The sequence below is a fragment of the Pleurodeles waltl genome, chromosome 5 (genome assembly GCF_031143425.1).
Source record: "Pleurodeles waltl isolate 20211129_DDA chromosome 5, aPleWal1.hap1.20221129, whole genome shotgun sequence".
NCBI classification, from domain to species: Eukaryota; Metazoa; Chordata; class Amphibia; order Caudata; family Salamandridae; genus Pleurodeles; species Pleurodeles waltl.
Window position 1 is genome coordinate 1,864,072,835 of NC_090444.1, and position 19,664 is coordinate 1,864,092,498.

The 19,664-nt window shown below is 45.5% G+C and overlaps 1 protein-coding gene across 2 annotated transcripts in view; it reads right to left on the reverse strand.

The window, feature by feature from the left end:
- The window catches only part of TTBK1 (tau tubulin kinase 1), a 363,196-nt gene that overhangs the window by 197,835 nt on the left and 145,697 nt on the right, over nt 1-19,664 (reverse strand). The window contains exon 1 of one of the 2 annotated variants that reach the window (XM_069236393.1): nt 7,714-7,784. The exons of the other annotated variant lie outside the window; for it this stretch is intronic. The gene's annotated coding sequence lies outside the window, so the exon portion shown is untranslated. Of the gene's footprint in view, nt 1-7,713; nt 7,785-19,664 lie in introns of those variants that run through there. 2 annotated transcript variants of the gene reach the window in all.

Sequence of the window (19,664 nt, forward strand, 5' to 3'; positions counted from 1 at the left end):
TCTGATCTGTTGATTGTGTTGAGTTAACAAATCTGGTCTGTTTGGTAGTTTGATATGATGCACTACTGAGAGGTCTAGTGTTGTGTACCAAGGTTGTCTTGCCCAAGTTGGTGCTATGAGTATGAGTTTGAGTTTGTTTTGACTCAACTTGTTTACTAGATATGGAAGGAGTGGGAGAGGGGGAAAATCATATGCAAATATCCCTGACCAACTCATCCATAACGCATTGCCCAGAGACTGAACTTGTGGGTACCTGGATGCGAAGTTTCGGCATTTTGCGTTTTCTTTTGTTGCAAACAGGTCTATTCGTGGTGTTCCCCAATTTTGGAAGTAAGTGTGTAGTACTTGGGGGTGAATCTCCCATTCGTGGATCTGTTGGTGATCCCGAGAGAGATTGTCTGCTAACTGATTCTGAATCCCTGGAATGAACTGTGCTATTAGGCGAATGTGGTTGTGGCGATAGCCCAATGCCATATTTTCTGTGTTAGGAGACACAACTGTGTTGAGTATGTTCCTCCCTGTTTGTTTAGGTAATACATCGTTGTCATGTTGCCTGTTTTGACAAGAATGTGTTTGTGGCTTATTATTGGTTGAAATGCTTTTAACGCTAGAAATACTGCCAATAGTTCTAAGTGATTTATGTGAAACTGTTTTTGCCGAGAGTCCCATTGTCCCTGAATGCTGTGTTGATTGAGGTGTGCTCCCCACCCTATCATGGAGTCATCTGTAGTTATTACGTATTGAGGCACTGGGTCTTGAAAAGGCCGCCCTTGGTATAAATTTATATTGTTCCACTATTGAAGCGAGGTGTATGTTTGGCGGTCTATCAACACTAGATCTAGAAGTTGACCCTGTGCCTGTGACCATTGAGATGCTAGGCACTGTTGTAAGGGCCGCATGTGCAATCTTGCGTTTGGGACAATGGCTATGCATGAGGACATCATGCCTAGGAGTTTCATTACTATTTTGACTTGTATTCTTTGGTTTGGATACATGACCTGTATTACATTGTGAAATGCTTGTACTCTTTGGGGACTTGGAGTGGCAATCCCTTTTGCTGTGTCGATTGCTGCCCCTAAGTATTGCTGTGTTTGACACGGCTGAAGGTGTGACTTTGTGTAATTGATTGAGAAACCTAGTTTGTGTAGGGTTTCTATGACGTACTTTGTGTGTTGTGAACACCTTTCTAGTGTGTTGGTTTTGATTAACCAATCGTCTAGGTACGGGAACACATGTATTTGCTGCCTTCTGATATGAGCAGCTTCTACTGCCAGGCATTTTGTAAAAACTCTTGGTGCAGTCGTTATTCCGAATGGCAACACCTTGAATTGGTAATGTACCCCTTGGAATACAATTCTTAGGTACTTTCTGTGTGAAGGATGTATTGGTATATGGAAATATGCATCCTTTAGGTCTAGTGTTGTCATGTAGTCTTGTTGTTTGAGCAGTGGGATTACGTCTTGTAATGTCACCATGTGAAAGTGATCTGATTTGATGTAGGTATTTAATGTTCTGAGATCTAATATAGGTCTCAGTGTTTTGTCCTTTTTGGGTAGGAGAAAGTACAGAGAGTAAACTCCTGTTCCTTTCTGTTGAATTGGTACTAATTCTATTGCTCCTTTTTTTAGCAATGCCTGGACCTCTAGTCCTAGAAGATCCATGTGTTGTTTTGACATATTGTGTGTTTTCGGTGGAATGTTTGGAGGGAATCTGAGAAATTCTATGCAATAACCATGCTGGATAATTGCCAGTACCCAAGTGTCTGTTGTTATCTCCTCCCAATGTTTGTAAAAATTGCTTAGTCTCCCCCCCACTGGTGTTATGTGTTGGGGATTTGTGACTTGGAAGTCACTGCTTGTTTTGAGGAGTTTTGGGGCTTTGGAACTTCCCTCTATTCTTTTGGAATTGTCCCCCTCTAAATTGCCCCCGAAAAGTTCCCCGCTGATATTGACTTTGATAAGTGGGCCTTGTTTGTGAGGTTGTGGGTTCTGTAGCTTGTCCTCGAAACCCCCCTCTAAACTGTGTTTTGCGAAATGTGCCTGTGCTCTGTGGGGAGTAAAGTGCGCCCATGGCTTTGGCCGTATCAGTGTCTTTTTTAAGTTTTTCTATAGCAGTGTCCACCTCCGGCCCAAACAACTCCTGTCCATTAAAAGGCATATTCAGCACAGCTTGTTGTATTTCCGTCTTGAATCCTGACGTACGCAACCATGCGTGTCTCCTTATTGTTACAGCATTATTTACTGTCCTTGCAGCTGTATCTGCTGCATCCATTGCTGACCGTATCTGATTATTTGAGATACTTTGTCCTTCCTCCACCACTTGTTGTGCCCTTTTCTGGAACTCTTTGGGTAAGTGTTCTATGAAATGCTGCATTTCGTCCCAATGAGCCCCATCATTTCTTGCCAGAAGTGCTTGTGAGTTGGCAATGCGCCATTGGTTTGCTGCTTGTGCTGCAACCCTTTTCCCTGCAGCGTCAAATTTGCGACTCTCCTTGTCTGGAGGTGGTGCGTCTCCCGAGGTGTGAGAGTTTGCTCTCTTGCGAGCTGCCCCTACTACCACAGAGTCTGGTGTTAATTGCTGTGTGATATACACAGGGTCTGTAGGCGGCGGCTTGTACTTTTTCTCCACCCTTGGAGTTATGGCCCTGCCCTTCACAGGCTCCTGAAACACCTGTTTGGAGTGTTTTAGCATTCCAGGTAGCATAGGTAAGCTCTGGTATTGGCTATGAGTGGAGGATAGTGTATTAAACAAAAAGTCATCCTCAATCGTTCTGAATGCAAGGTGACATTATGAAAAGCTGCTGCCCTTGAGACCACCTGCGTGTAGGATGTACTGTCCTCAGGTGGAGACGGTCTCGCTGGGTAACAGTCTGGGCTGTTATCCGATACTGGCGCATCATAAAGGTCCCATGCGTCGGGATCATCCTGACTCATTGCAGTATGAGTTGGGGGTTGCATCAGTGGTGGAGTGACTACCGGTGATGTGTGCATTGATGGTGGTGGAGATGGTGGCGGAGTTGTCTGTCTTGCCACCTTTGCCTGTGGCTGCTTGTCCTTTTCTTGAAAGGCAAGTCTTCTTTTCATTTTAATTGGGGGAAGAGTGCTTATCTTCCCTGTGTTCTTTTGAATGCGGAGCCTCCTTTGAGTGTAGTCTGGCTCCATTGATTCTAGTTCTTGTCCGAACTTATGTCCTTGCATTTGGGAGGACAATCCCTGTTCCTCTGTGTAGGAACCTGATTTCGGTTCCGAGGCTGGATGTTTCGGAATGGAAACCTTTTCTGTAGCCTTTTTCGGCTCCAACAACACTTTCTTTATTTTCGGCGTCGTAGTCTCTCAGTGCCGACCCATTTCGGTGCCGCTGTCTCGGTGCCAAACTTGCTCGGAGCCGCTGTCTCGGGCTCGAGATTGCTGTGTGCCGGTATCTCGACCGGAGTCGGATGACTTCAACACAAGCGTGCCCTTTTTCGGTGCCGATGATCGGTCACCTATTTTTCGGGTTAAGCCATGGCCTGTTGGCGGTGGCGTCCCCTGGGCTTTTGTGGTCTTCTCGTGAGTTTTATGTTTCGACGTCTTACTCACGGTTTTAGGCGTTTCTTCCTCGATCGAAACGCTCGACAGGCTTCACAAGTATCTTCTTTGTGTTCTGGAGACAGACACAAGTTACAGACCAGGTGCTGATCTGTACACAGATACTTGTTGTGACATTTTGGGCAGAAGCGGAATGGGGTCCGTTCCATCAGCCTTGAAGAGACACGTGGCCGGGCCGACCAGGCCCCGACGGGGGATCAAAAAAAACCCGAAGGGCCACCGGAGCACTTCAAAAGTCGGTGTCGATCTGTAGTAACTAACCCGATACCGAACGCAAACAATCCCGTCGAATTTTCCGAGATTCTAACTAACTTTCTGAACCGAAACACGGAGCGAAAAGGAACACGTCCGAACCCCATGGCGGAAAAAAAACAATCTAAGATGGAGTCAACGCCCATGCGCAATGGAGCCGAAAGGGGATGAGTCCCTCGATCTTGTGACTCGAAAGACTTCTTCGAAGAAAAACAGCTTGTAACACTCCGAGCCCAACACTAGATGGCGGGATGTGCAAAGCATGTGTATCTGCAGCTACACATGCCATCGAACATATATATATATAGAGCCAGCAGTAGAGCCTCAGTAATGATGTTAAGTCTGAGTTTGTTTCTTGATAACTTTGATGACACTATGCATGAAACTTTTCAAACCAAAGAGCATCCAGTTTGGGATCTTCACATAGTTTTGTGCAGATCCATCAGGCAGGAGCCTAAAAATAGGGATCATCTGAAAAGTGACATTTTTCACGTTAGCTCCTACAGGATTATTTGCTCCTGAATATAGTAAGAACGTCTGAAGAGAATGACACTAAAGTTGCCAATAAAGTAAAAGTTTACTCAAGGAAGTGCCTTTGTTTGGTTTGACATCCACCCATCAGGTCGTTGCTTCAGAAAAAAAGGTGTTTAAAAAGTGTTGCGAACCGGGCATGAAGGGGTTAAATGTTTCACAGACACACAGAAAATCCATGAGTCAGTAAAAGGTGCAGCGTTAGACAGGGGAGTGTTTCTCCTGTGGAACATTACAGACATGTGAATCCGCTGTGCTCTCACAGATAAATATATTTTGCGCTGAGCACCATGTTGGGAAAAAGAAATGGTGCATAGGAGGGCTGGGTGAACCTAGCCTGACCCCTAAGACCATAGGTTGGAGTTAAAGGTACAACCCTATATATAACTTTAAGTAACAAAACTTTATTTTTATGGGTCTTGCAAATCCAGGTCCCGTGACCATTCCTGGAGGCCTAGGATTCACGAATCTGGCACATGATTTGCAAACCTGAAAAAAATAAAGAAAGTATTTAGTGGGTCATTATGACCCTGGCAGACGGCGGTATTTTGGAGAAAGGTACTACCAACAGGTACCACTCCGTTCGCTAGGGCAGTAACAGCTGCCGGGCTGGAGACTTCATTCTTCAGCCAGGTGGCCGTCACTGTCCCACCTACGGGATAATGACCCCGCCTACCGCCATGGTTTTCGTGGCAATCTTACCGCCACAAAAACCATGGCGGTAGGCACTATCAGTGCCAGGGAATTCCTTCCCTGACACTGATAGGGGTCCCCCACACCCCTCCATCCCCAGAGTCCTCCCCTACCTTCCCCTTACCCCTCCCAACCCCCCCGCATACACGCCCATTCACGCACCAACATAAGCATGCCTACACACTCTTACCCACATCCACCCACGCATGCATACATTCATTCACACACATATCAACACACACTGACATACATTCTAGCACACACGCATTCACACCACAAAATATACATGCACACTCACACCCATTCATGCACACACGCATTCCACGTGCCACACACCCGCATGCACGCAATCACATACACACACACACACACACACACACACACACAACACCCCACGCCCCCTCTCCTCTGTCAGAGCACCCAACTTACCTGCTTGCAGGGGCTCCTCCCACAGGCGACGGGACGCGGCGCTACTGCCAGCAGCAGCGTCCGCCAGCAGAACACCGCCAGGCCGTATCATGTGTTATGATACAGTCTGTGGTGGTCTACTGGCGTGGCGCTGCTGCTGGCAGTAGCGCCACCTTACTGCCGTCCACCGCCATGACCGTAGCCGGAATTCCACCAGCCTTCTGGCGGAATTCCGGCTATGGTCTTAATATGGCAGACGGTAGGTAGCCGCGGGGGCAGTGTTTTGGCGGCCGTCACCACGGTGGTAGGCGGTCATTACTGCCAAAGTCTTAATGAGGGCCTTAGTGTGTTATGACTGCAGCTTATTATAACCACACCCCGGGAGTGGCCCCACATGGCAGTCTGACGGCCCAGGAGGGTTGCAGTCCAGGCCCGACAGCCAACCCGTGGCCGCGTGCAGCAAGAGTTGGTTGGTCACGGTTGGGTTGGGCACAGGGGACTGTTGAAGCTGCAGACAATTAAACAAAAATCACTGAAAACAATTAAAGGTTAAATTGAAGTTATGCTTAACTTTGGTTATAACATATTAACATATGTTAAAAAAAAAACTCATGGAAAATCCATAGTTAATGTAGAGTTATGGTTGCCAATTAAAACTGAAAAACCACTGAAATCCATAACCTGCACAACAGACTCACACAGCAAATGTTATGGTTTGGACATTACACAGAATGTCTCCTGATGCCTTTTTTTTGTGTCTGTATGGTGGCAAATTGGTGTTTGGCGCAACACATGCGGGTCTAGTTGCGGTGCGTGTTGTATATGTTACTAACCATAACTGGAGAATATCAGTGGTTTTGCACGTTGGAGTTAGAACCATAACTGCAGGTGTTCTCCCACCACTGCACATGATCTTGGCTAGGTTGTGCACCCAGTACACTGCACGCATCTAACACCCCCAGCGCAGAGCATTCAGCCGTGCAAAGAAGGGGTTGGGCATTTGGCATGGGGCTGGGCCTATGTTTATGCCCTGTGCCCAACCTAGGGCACGCATAAAACCATCGCTTATCCCTGTGACGTAGAGTCTTCGTCCATGCACTCTGAGGATTGGGCGAATGGCCTGGGCTGCAGACAGCCCTTCTCCTAACCCAATCCTTGTCAACTTTTCAGGGGTTTTTTCCACAATTTTTTGTTGGGTGAAGTAATGTCATCAGTGATGACAGTGGAGATGTCATAAGCAATGTCATCAATTATGTCAAGTGTGATGTTATGTCCCGTATAAGCCAGAACCAGAACACACTTTCTATGTTTCTTTTCAGCGAAAGTCATTTTAAAAAGAGAAATGCATTTAATTACCGACCCCTGCTGCACTCAGGTTCTGAACACCGGGAAGGTCCTGCATCTGACCCACAGTGGACAGGAAACCACCAGCGCTTGCACTCGGCCCACCATGAACAGCCTTCAGCCGTGCACAGAGGGGGTTGGTTGCAAGACCTGGTTCTGCCAGCCACAGCCGTGCACAGCGGGGGTTGACTGCAAGGCCTGGTTCTGCCAGCCACAGCCGTGCACAGCGGGGGTTGGCTGCAAGGCCTGGTTCTGCCGGCCACAGCCGTGCACAGCGGGGGTTGACTGCAAGGCCTGGTTCTGCCGGCCACAGCCGTGCACAGCGAGGGTTGACTGCAAGGCCTGGTTCTGCCGGCCACAGCCGTGCACAGCGGGGGTTGGCTGCAAGGCCTGGCTCTGCCAGCCACAGCTGCACACAGAGGGGTTGCCCACAGCACCAGGCCTATGGCAAAGGTTGAGAACATAAGAAATAGTTTTACATTTTAATACTTACATTGTACTTACCTAGGAAGTAATGTCCCTTGTGATTCAGTAACTCCCAAAGAATATGGGACAAAGCCTATCTCCTGATGTAGTTTCACAACGGTGACGGATATCCCGTCCACCGAAATATAAATCCCATAGGGAATAATGGATTTATATTTAGGCGGATGGAATATCAGTGACGGGGTAAGTCGTCTGCCAAAATCTAAATCAGGCCTGTGATGTAGTGGGGGTACACCTAAAATGAGTCTTAGTAGCACTCAGTGATAGCACTCCACTCCTGGGGGACATGGCAAACATAAAAAGTAAAGAAACATAAAAACATAAGGTTTAAATGTACACTTAATATTCATAAGCAAACAAAAAAGAAAGGAACATAATGTAAAACATAAAAAGATGTGATGGCCTCACTCACAACTCATTGCTGAGATGGTAACAAGCCAGGGATGGAGCCAGCGCTGCTGCAAAGACAACCTTCAAAAGAACTGCAAAACAGAAAGAGAACCAATGGGAACAGAACACAAACAGCACAGGCAAATCATAAAGAAAGCAGGATGGGGGCCACCCGGACACCTGGTAGAGAAAACTTGTTATCCACATTCTCAATTTCTATACTCTCTTCAGCCGAGACTGGGCCTGGCCCTGTGGCTGACAGTGGTTCCAAGCTGAGGTGGACATTTGTGAAGATGGGTGGATATCCCCATCAATGCACTTTATTCTATTTTTGGGTGACTGTTTTGTCTGATCAGTGAAGCATAAAGCATGTAAACATTTCATCCCACTCCAGTACATATAGGTTGCTGATGCTAGGCCACCATGGTATGGAAACTAAAGGAGCCGCAGAAGTTACAGCAGACTCATCATTGGTAAGATGCTGTCTGGAGTCCGTCGGCTTCTAAAAATGTCTTTGAAATGAAAAATAATTTAAATACTCAGCACTTTTATGAACACTACACTGTTAGTCACTCGGCTGATTCACAAGTAACAATATACCCTTCTGTAAGGACCACAGACACTTGAATGGAAAACAATATTAGCAGGAAATAAAATTGCTGAAGAACCAAGTGTAATATTCTTGCCAAAGAGGTAGCAAACAAATAAAGGAGTCTGGGAACTTTGTTAGACAAAAAGTAAAAAGTAAATCAGGAGCATTTTAACACAGTATTCTGTGCAGGAGACAGATACATCTATTTCAAAGCTACACGCTACGAATGTACTGTTCCCAAAATCAATGCTACTGACATTAACCATGGGTACTATTTTCATTTTTGTTTATCCTTTTCATGTCTTTAACACCCAAACGTATTGCATTGCAATGACGTTTCAGTTCAGTTATAAAGTTTCACACAAGCCTTCATCAGGACCAATATAGAGCCGAACTACGAATGCACGGAGTCAAAATAACAATTTGCAGAATGTTAACAACCAAAGGTAGGTGGATTTTTTGTTGATGCTTGTAGAGTGCTGGAGGTAGGAACAACCAATCTTGTGTTAGTGCTGGTAGCAATTCATTTAGTCATGCTGTTTATCAGGGCCAAAGTTATGTGCATGACTGAATGGGATAGAATTTCCGTCCTTTGTTTAGCAAGATTCTTTGAACATAGAATGACACTGGATACTATGCAACTGTGTTTTCCTCATGTTATTTCACTGCACCATTCCCAATGGATGACAAAGTAGTCCTTCATCTTCCAGGTCTATTGTAAGAAGAAGCAGGTATGCTAGTGCAGGTAGAGTATACTAACATGACCAGAGTACACCAAGAGCACATCGTTACTTCCAGACTGGTACAGAGACATCTCCTTCAATCGTTGTGCAAGAGTCACACACATCACACTCCCTCTTACAGGCACTCCTACGCATGACACATCATGAAACGATCTGCTTTACTCCCATGCATGCGTAAGATCGTCATCCTCTGCGACTGATGCAAGGTCAACGGTGGAATTACCTCGGTGCCTGGAGATGGGTGAAAGTCATCATCGGGAGAGCAAATGTAAGTACACCTGCCATTTATCCTAAATCTGTACCTTTAATAGTGGAGCAGCAGCTCTTTCCAGTGTATGTGAGGAGTCTGTGCAGGTTCAACACACCTCCCATCTTAAGGTAGATCATGCACCCCATCTCTGGAGGGGCCTCCTACCATCCCAACACTTACTTATAAGCCACTTCCCTCTCTCCCCCTGAGAAAGACTTGTGCACAGTTACATGCCTCCTGGTGTATTTTTGGAGGTTGCCAGCATTTAATCAAGTTTGTATCACCTACATTTCAATGGGGGGGGGAATTTAATTCCTCAATTGAAGGAGCATCTGCAGAACTATCAACACATTTCACCTTTTTTTTATTGTACCGTACCAGAAAGATCATCAAATTTATCTACAACAATAGTAATCATATCAAGGTCATCTTAGCAATGCATCATGGTGTACAAAAAAAATATATATATATATATATGGAAAATGTCACTTACCCAGTGTACATCTGTTCGTGGCATGAGACGCTGCAGATTCATATGCTGTGCATATCCCGCCATCTAGTGTTGGGCTCGGAGTGTTACAAGTTGTTTTTCCTCAAAGAAGTCTTTTCGAGTCACGAGACCGAGGGACTCCTCCCACTTCGGTTCCATTGCGCATGGGCGTCGACTCCATCTTAGATTGTTTTCCCCGCAGAGGGTGAGGTAGGAGTAGTGTATATAGTAATAGTGCCCATGCAATGGAGTAAGTATGTATGTACATAATGTGACTAAAAGTTATATATTTACAAATTTACAAATGTACAAGTTCTATTTTTATCAACTTATAACGGCTACAGGCTCCCGGGGAGGTGGGAGGGCGCATGTGAATCTACAGCGTCTCATGCCACGAACAGATGTACACTGGGTAAGTGACATTTTCCGTTCGATGGCATGTGTAGCTTTTGAAAAGACCGCCGAGGTCGTAATGACCCCCTAGGTCTTGAAGCTGACCCTGTGCTTGTGACCATTGTGTTGCTAGGCACTGTTGTAAGGGCCGCATGTGTAATCTTGTGTTTGGGACAATGGCTATGCATGATGACATCATGCCTAGTAGTTTCATCACTAATTTTACCTGATATTGTTGGATTGGGTGCATGCTTTGTATTACGTTTTGGAATGCTTCTACCCTTCGTGGACTTGGAGTGGCAATCCCCTTGTTTGTGTTGATTGTTGCTCCTAAGTATTGTTGTATTTGACACAGTTGTAAGTGTGATTTTAGGTAGTTTATTGAGAACCCTAGTTTGTGAAGGGTTTCTATGATGTATTTTGTGTGTTGAAGACACTGTTTCTGAGTGTTGGTTTTTATTAACCAATCGTCTAGATACAGGAATACGTGTATTTGCTGTCTTCTGATATGTGCGGCTACTACTGCAAGGCATTTTGTAAATACCCTTGGTGCAATTGTTATCCCGAATGGTAACACTTTGAATTGGTAATGTACTCCTTGGATTACAAACCGTAAGTATTTCCTGTGTGAAGGATGTATGGGTATATGGAAATACGCATCTTTGAGATCTAATGTTGTCATGTAGTCTTGTTGTTTGAGCAAGGGGATTACGTCTTGAAGTGTTACCATGTGAAAGTGATCTGATTTGATGTAAAGATTTAGGGGGTTATTACAACTTTGGAGGAGGTGTTAATCCGTCCTAAAAGTGGCGGTATAGTGACGGATATACCACCACCCGTATTACGAGTTCCATAGGATATAATGGACTCGTAATATGGCTGGTGGTATATCCGTCACTTTACCGTCACTTTTGGGACAGATTAACACCTCCTCCAAAGTTGTAATAACCCCCTTAGTGTTCTGAGATCTAAGATGGGTCTCAGAGATTTGTCCTTTTTTGGTATCAGAAAATACAGGGAATAAACACCTGTTCCTTTCTGATGGTTGGGTACCAGTTCTATTGCATCCTTTTGCAACAACGCTTGGACTTCTAGGTGTAATAGATCTAAGTGCTGTTTGGACATGTTGTGTGTTCTTAGAGGCACATTTGGTGGTAACTGTAGGAATTCTATGCAATAACCATGCTGGATAATGGCTAGGACCCACAACTCTGTTGTTATTTCTTCCCAGTTTTGGTAAAAATCTGTGAGTCTCCCCCCCACTGGTGTTCTGTGTTGGGGATTTGTGACACTGAAGTCACTGTTTATTTTGAGGGGTCTTTGGGCTTTGGAACTTTCCTCTAGTTTTAGGGAACTGTCCACCTCTGTATTGTCCCGAAAGCCTCCTCTTTGATACTGGTCCTGGTATGTGGGTCTGGTTTGTGAGGTTGAGGGTTCTGTGCTTTGGGCCTGAAACCCCCCTCTAAATTGTGTCTTTCTAAATGTGCCTCTGCTCTGTGGGGAGTAGAGCGCGCCCATGGCCTTGGCCATATCCGTGTCCTTCTTTAGTTTCTCTATAGATGTGTCCACCTCCGGCCCAAACAACTGCTGTCCATTAAAAGGCATATTAAGCACAGCCTGTTGGATTTCTGGCTTAAATCCGGAGGTGCGTAGCCATGCGTGTCTCCGAATAGTGACCGCTGTATTCACAGTTCTTGCAGCTGTGTCCGCTGCATCCATTGCCGATCGTATCTGGTTGTTCGAGATACTTTGGCCCTCTTCCACCACTTGTTGTGCACGCTTTTGGAACTCTTTGGGCAGATGTTCTATAAAGTGCTGCATTTCATCCCAGTGAGCCCTGTCATATCTTGACAATAAAGCCTGGGAATTGGCAATGCGCCACTGATTGGCCGCTTGTGCTGCAACTCTTTTCCCCGCTGCATCAAACTTTCTTTGTCGGGTGGTGGTGCATCTCCAGAGGTGTGTGAATTAGCTCTTTTACATGCTGCGCCTACTACTACTGAGTCAGGTGTCAGTTGTTGTGTGATGTATACAGGGTCTGTAGGGGAGGCTTGTACTTCTTCTCCACCCTAGGTGTGATGGCTTTCCCTTTGACGGGTTCTTGAAATACTTGTTTCGCGTGTTTCAACATCCCTGGTAACATCAGGAGACTTTGGTACTGACTGTGTGTCGACGACAGAGTATTAAATAAAAAGTCATCCTCAATGGGTTCTGCGTGCAGTGCCACATTGTGAAAAGCCGCCGCTCTGGACACCACTTGCGTGTAGGCAGTACTGTCCTCAGGTGGTGATGGCCTCGCTGGGTAGCAGTCTGGACTATTGTCAGATACCGGTGCATCATATAGATCCCATGCATCTGGGTCATCCTGGCTCATCCCTGTGTGCGTTGGAGATTGCATCATAGGTGGGGTCGCAATTGGTGATGGTTGCGTTGAGTGGTGTGGTGATGGTTGTGGCGAAATCTGTGGTGGAGTTACTTCTTTTGCCACCTTTGCTTTCTGTTGTTTCTCTGTGTCTTTGAAAGCAAGTTTTCTTTTCATCCTTATAGGAGGGAGAGTTCTTATTTTCCCTGTTTCCTTCTGAATATGGAGCCTTCTTTGGGTATAATCAGGCTCCCCTGCTTCTAGCTCTTGTCCAAATCTATGGCCTTGTAGTTGTTCTGAAAGGCCTTGTTCTTCAGAGTAGGAGCTTGTTTTCGGCTCCGAAGCTGGGTGTTTCGGTACCGAAACTTTTTCGACATTCTTTTTCAGCTCTGAAACCACTTTTTTAGGTTTCGGTGTGCCGATCTCTCGGTGCCAACTTATCTCGGAGCCGGTCTCCCGGTGTCGAGTCTGGTCTGAGCCAGGTTCTCGGTGTCGAGTATGCTGTGTGCCGGTATCTCGACCGGAGTCGGAAGACTTCGACACGTGCGTGCCCTTTTTCGGTGCCGATGGTTGGTCACCAATTATACGGGTTAAGCCATGGCCTGCCGGCAGTGGCGTCCCCTGGGCCTTCATAATTTTGGCGTGAGTTTTGGTCGGGGCTGGTTTACTCACGGTTTTCGGCGCCTGCTCTGTTTCGGGCTCGTCCGAGTCAGCGATAGAGAAAGTCTCCTCTTCCTCGACATTGCGGTGTCCTGACGGCGCTGATGCCATTTGAAGCCTTCGAGCTCTCCGATCCCGTAGCGTTTTCTTCGACCGAAACGCCCGACAGGCCTCGCATGTATCCTCTTTGTGTTCGGGGGACAAACACAAATTACAGACCAGATGTTGATCTGTGTAAGGATACTTGTTGTGGCATTCGGGCAGAAGCGGAATGGGGTCCGTTCCATTAGCCTTGAAGACGCACGCGGTCGGGCCGACCAGGCCCCGCAGGGGAATCGAAGCCCCGAAGGGCTACCGGAGCTCTTCTTGATTCGGTGTCGATCTGCGTTAACTAACCCGATACCGAACGTTAACAATACCGTCGAATTTTCCGAGATTTAACAAACTTTCCGAACCGAAACACGGAGCAAAGAGGAACACGTCTGAACCCGATGGCGGAAAGAAAACAATCTAAGATGGAGTCGACGCCCATGCGCAATGGAGCCGAAATGGGAGGAGTCCCTCGATCTCTTGACTCGAAAAGACTTCTTCGAAGAAAAACAACTTGTAACACTCCGAGCCCAACACTATTTGGCGGGATATGCACAGCATGTGTATCTGCAGCTACACATGCCATCGAACATTTATATATATATATATATATATATACAAAACATACAAAACACACAAACAGATTTACTCGAAGAAGAATCTCAAACAACCCCATAAAGGCAATCTGAGAAGAATAGTGATTTCAACCCAGCCATAGTCCACGAAACTATGGGTCAAAGATTAAAAGTAACACATACACATGAATCACATAATTCATCACCATAGCCCTGTGTTGGATTTTAATCTCTCATTCTCCTCAGCGGGTTCAACCATCCCAAGAATCATCAGAGCTGGGGTATTACGGAGAGGGCCCCCCAAGATTTCAGAAGGTTCCAATAGCCAAAAAAAAATCCTGCAATTTAGAGCAGCCATAAAACATGTGGAGGGAATCCTCCTCCTGGACACCACATCTAATACAACCATCACTTTTGCCCCTGGATCTGCTATTTCATTTAGCCACCTTTGCTGGGGTGCAAAAAAGATTAAAAATTGTCATGTAGTGTTGACCTCTTAAATTTGCAGTTAACAGTCCCCTATTCCCCAACTCCAAGGATTCTTGTAACAAAGGACCTTCTATCCCTCCCCGAGACTCCCACTTGGTATTTTGTGCTTCAAGATCGTCAGGCAATCCCTGTAGAGGACATCGTCATAACATCAATCCTGGCTTTCTGTTTAATGGCTTCTACCAATGGTATCTTTGTAACCGATTTGGGATCTCTTAGATGTTTCAACAGAAAATCCTGAAGCTGTAAGAACTCAAAGAATTCAGCTTTAGGGAGATGAAACCGCTCCTGAAAGATCTGTAAATGTACACATTTGCCCATTACTGGAGAACTCCCCCAGTGAAGTCACGCCAGACCGCACCCATTAAGTGGCAATAAAGTCTCGGAAAACCAGTGGAAGTTGAGGGTCAGCAGTCATTGAAGTATATAGGTTAAGCTTTGGAATACCCACAAATCCCTTGTCCTGCCACCATATTCTAAATTAAGCTTCTACAATTTTAAATCTGGGCTTTTTGTAATAACTTCAAGATCGCACCCAGAATAACTGCTGGCTAGATTCCCGAGATTGACCTCATCAATGGTAGTCGATTCAGCGCGATTAACCCTCTTCAAAGTGTCAGAGAGCAAAATACCCATTTCACCTCCATCGCTCATCTCCATAATAATCATAGCAACACATGCTTGGTAAAATATCAATTATAGTGATATCTACTGCAGTTTTGCTGTTTCATAGCTCTGTGGACAGCAGATGATACCTGTACCCAAAATAAAGGTACTCCACTTAACAACCTTGAAAGGATGAATGGCTGGGTAAGTACTGTGAGGATTCAAACCTGCGATGTGCAGGTTACAGAAAAGTATCAGCAGTGAGCATTTAGGGCCAGATGTAGGAAACTAGCAAATTGCGACTTGCAATTTGCGAGTCCGTGCGACTCGCAAATTGCAAGTCGCAATTTGCTATGCAGAAAGGTGTCTCAGACACCTTCTGCGAGTCGCTATGGGGTCGCAAAGACCCACCTCATTAATATTAATGAGGTGGGTCGTATTTTGCGACCCCATTGCGAGTATGGGCACTCACGGGGATGGAGGCCTGCTGGAGACAGCAGACCACCATGTCCGTGACTGCTTTTAAATAAAGCAGTTTTTTTTTTTCCAAGTGTAGCCCGTTTTCCTTAAAGCAAAACGAGCTGCACTTAGAAAAAAAAAACGAAACCTTTAGTTTCGGATTTTTTCAGGGCAGGGAGTGGTCCCTTGGACCACTGCCTGCTCTGAAAAAATAATTTTGGGTCCAGTCACAAAGGGGAAGGGGTCCCATGGGGACCCCTTCCCGTTTGCGAGTGGGTTACCATCCACTTCAAGTGGATGGTAACTGCGACTCCATTTGCGACCACGTACGCGGTCGCAAATGGAATTGCATACTACTGCGACTCGCAAATAGGAAGGGAACACCCCTTCCTATTTGCGACTCGGAAATGCATTTTGCGAGTCGGTTCCGACTCGCAAAATGCATTTCTACATAGCAAACACGAATTTGCGACTCGCAAACGGCGATTTTCGCCATTTGCGAGTAGCAAATTGTTTGCTACATCTGGCCCTTAATTCACTGAGACATCCTGCTGCCCTAATCATCATTACAGCCCAACTGTGCTGGTAACTCACATCCCAGTCACAGCCCTGCATTCATTGTTCATCTGCTGGTATCCCTGAAGGGAAAGTGGTTAGAAGCCTCAAACTTGTGAGAGTAAAATCTTTATTGCTTGGTAACTTACTGGCATCCTAAAACTATGAAATATAAAGAATAAAATAACCACAGACGTACATTATAAGGATATTGCAAGTCACCAAGGAGTTCCACAACCATATAAAGGCACAAAGCCGACGGCTGAGTTCCTGTGTAAGGTTATGGAATTCCGAGGTGACTTGCAATATTCTCATCATGTATGGCAGGGGGTACGTTAACCCATATAATACATGGTCACACCATCACCTTTCCCACAAACCACTTAAAACCTTGGTGTGTAGCACTTTCATATGAAAGAGCAAGCACTGTCTGTAAACATGAAGAATAACAATAAAACCAGTTAGATATTTTGTTAAAACAGATATTACAAATAGTTAAATACAAGGCAGTTTAATTAAAAAAAAACAGCTGCAGTAGCTCAGAAGATTGTAGCTTTTATCTATTTAAGGAGTGCAAAAAATAAACATATTCTCTCTGCTTGTCACTGTAAACTATTAAAATAGAGCAGAAAAAAGAAAAGCAATCTTCAATTTGTTGCTTTAAACAGCTGCTTCATTTATGCTCCGTGGCCTGACTTGTCTTTCACCTCGACAGCAGGCATTGTGACATCAGAACTCAACTATAATAACTTATAATAGTATGTTTTGACGTCTTTTCTTTATAATTGGCGACTAGGTGTGTCTCAAGTCGCCGATCAAAAATAAATTAGAGACGGTTGTTTATACAGGGATTACAGAATCCCATGTATTATAAATAAATTAAGGACTGTTGATTATACAGCGATTACAGAATCCCATGTATGATAAAGAAATTAGAGACTGTTTTTTTTACAGGGATTACAGAATCCCATGTATTATAAAAACAATTAGAGAAGTGCATTTCTACAGGGATTACAGAATCCCACATTTTATAAAGGAATTAGAAATGTGCATTTATACAGGAATTATAGAATCCCATGCATTATAAAGAAATTAGAGACATGCATTTATACAGAGATTACAGAATCCCATGTATTATTAAGAAATTAGAGACTGTTGTTTATACAGAATTTACAGAATCCCATGCTTTATAAATAAATTAAAGACATGTATTTATACAGGAATTACAGAATTCCATGTGTTATAAAGAAACTACAGACCTTTGTTTTTACAGCCGCGGTGGAGGAGTACGAGGCTTGCTTTTCTAAGTTAATGCTAGGGAAACTGCGTAACATATCTTAGCCTATCTACCTATTATCGAACAGGAGGGTGTGTAAATAGATAAACACTTGTTTATTTGATCTAGGTTTTGGAGCACTATAGACATCAAGAACTGTAATGAATTGACTGAGTCCCACCTAATGCGTGGGCCTCTTTTTGCAGAAAAGTCAATGGGGCCTGCCTACAAGTTTTTGCTCACTCTTAGCATGTCACAGCTGAAGAGAGGAACAAGGGGATTGTGATCACTCATACAATTTGGTAAATTTTTTAATTCTGATATTAATAAGCTATAGGCTTTCAAACTGAACATAAGATCAATAGCACTGTGCGAACCACCCCCTGTAAAAGTTGGGGAAAAGTTTGAAAAGTCCGGGCCGCACTCACTAACGATGAGGAGGTAGTTATTAAAGATCATTTATTCAGGGGATCCCAGTACACTGTGCATTAAAATGGGTCGTCATCGGATTGGTCCGGTGCTCCAGGACACAGACCGGAGACCCACTAAAAAGGCCCAGAGTACAATTAAAGTCGCTCACCCATAGCATGCAGCAAGCACTCTTATTACAATTCACTTTTGCAACATGGTCGGCCAACATATCTACCACATCTGAGGATTGACGATCAAATAGGTTATAATTTAAATTAATAATCATCTAATCTACTGGGTCTAAACCAGACAATATCAACACTTAGAACCAAGGGGACAAGCACAAAAACGTTACTTTAGGGCGAGAAAAATTAACCGAAATGAAAATAGCCAGCCCGCCCTTCGCCCTCCCAGAAGGAGATAGAGTTGCCGGGGCACAAAAGGATTGAAAGCCGTCCACATGAAAGTCCGTTGAGGCCCAAGTCTCTTGAAGACGTATTATTTCAAAATGCTTATAAATGATGCACAACCTTCAGAATAAACCCTGCAACATCCCATGATGGCAGGTTGTAGGGCATGGAAAACGGGATGACCATTAGAGGTTGTATTTTGAGGAGCCCCCCCACAATATCGATTGATGAACATCTGTATCCAGGGAGGGGGGACGTGATCTCTTTAGTGCCAAGTATCGAAGAAAGAGGATTAAAAGTTCTGAACTCAGGACTGATTTAGATTTCAGCGGACAGGTTACTCGATCACAACGGTGACGGACGTCCCGTCTGGCAAAATATAAATTCCATAGGAAATAATGGGATTCAGATATCGGTGGAGGGATATCCGTCACCATTGTGACTGAGTATCCGTCCGCCGAAATCTAAATCAGGCCCTCAGTCACCTTAGAATGTCAATGAATGTCCTGAAGACCGCGCAGTGGAGAAAAGTGGTTGCTTAGCAGTATAGCGGGGGTCACACGTTAATACACAGAATCTCCCAGCGGGTACGGTGGAAAAATAAACACCCGCACACACCCAGTGCATTACCACAAGCACACTGCGACAGACACAGTCCCTATCCACAGCATGTTTGCAAACACACAGCACATCTACACATGCACACAGACCCACACACACCTAGTGCGTTACCACAAGCACACTGCGACAGAGACACAGTCCCTATCCACAGCATGTTTGCAAACACACAGCACATCTACACATGCACACAGACCCACACACACCCAGTGCATTACCACAAGCACACTGCGACAGACACAGTCCCTATCCACAGCATGTTTCCAACCACACAGCACATCTACACATGCACACAGACCCACACACACCCAGTGCATTACCACAAGCACACTGCGACAGACACAGTCCCTATCCACAGCATGTTTCCAACCACACAGCACATCTACACATGCACACAGACCCACACACACCCAGTGCATTACCACAAGCACACTGCGACAGACACAGTCCCTATCCACAGCATGTTTGCAAACACACAGCACATCTACACATGCACACACACCCACACACACCTAGTGCGTTACCACAAGCACACTGCGACAGAGACACAGTCCCTATCCACAGCATGTTTCCAACCACACAGCACATCTACACATGCACACAGACACGCCTAACCTACTCATACATGGCGCACACATTCCACTGCAGTGCAGGCTGAGTCACAGGGAGGGGGCGGGGGGGCATCTGTGATCAATGGGCCTGCAGCCGAGTCAGCAGAAACATGCAGGCGTGGAGGGGCTGACTGCAGCTGCAGCAGAGGGGGAGGGAAGGAGGCAGGCAGGGGAGTAGGGGAGGGTGGGAGAAATGCATGAGGAGGAGGAGGAGAGACAGGAGAGGGTGGAAAACAGGCAGGAGGGAGAGCAGGAGTCCAGGAAAGGGGTAGGAGGGAGGCAGGAGAGAGGAGGGGACCAGGGGAGAGTGGAAGACAAGCAGGAGGAAGAGGAGGAGAGACAGGAGAGGGTGGAAAATAGGCAGGAGGGAGGGCAGGACAGGG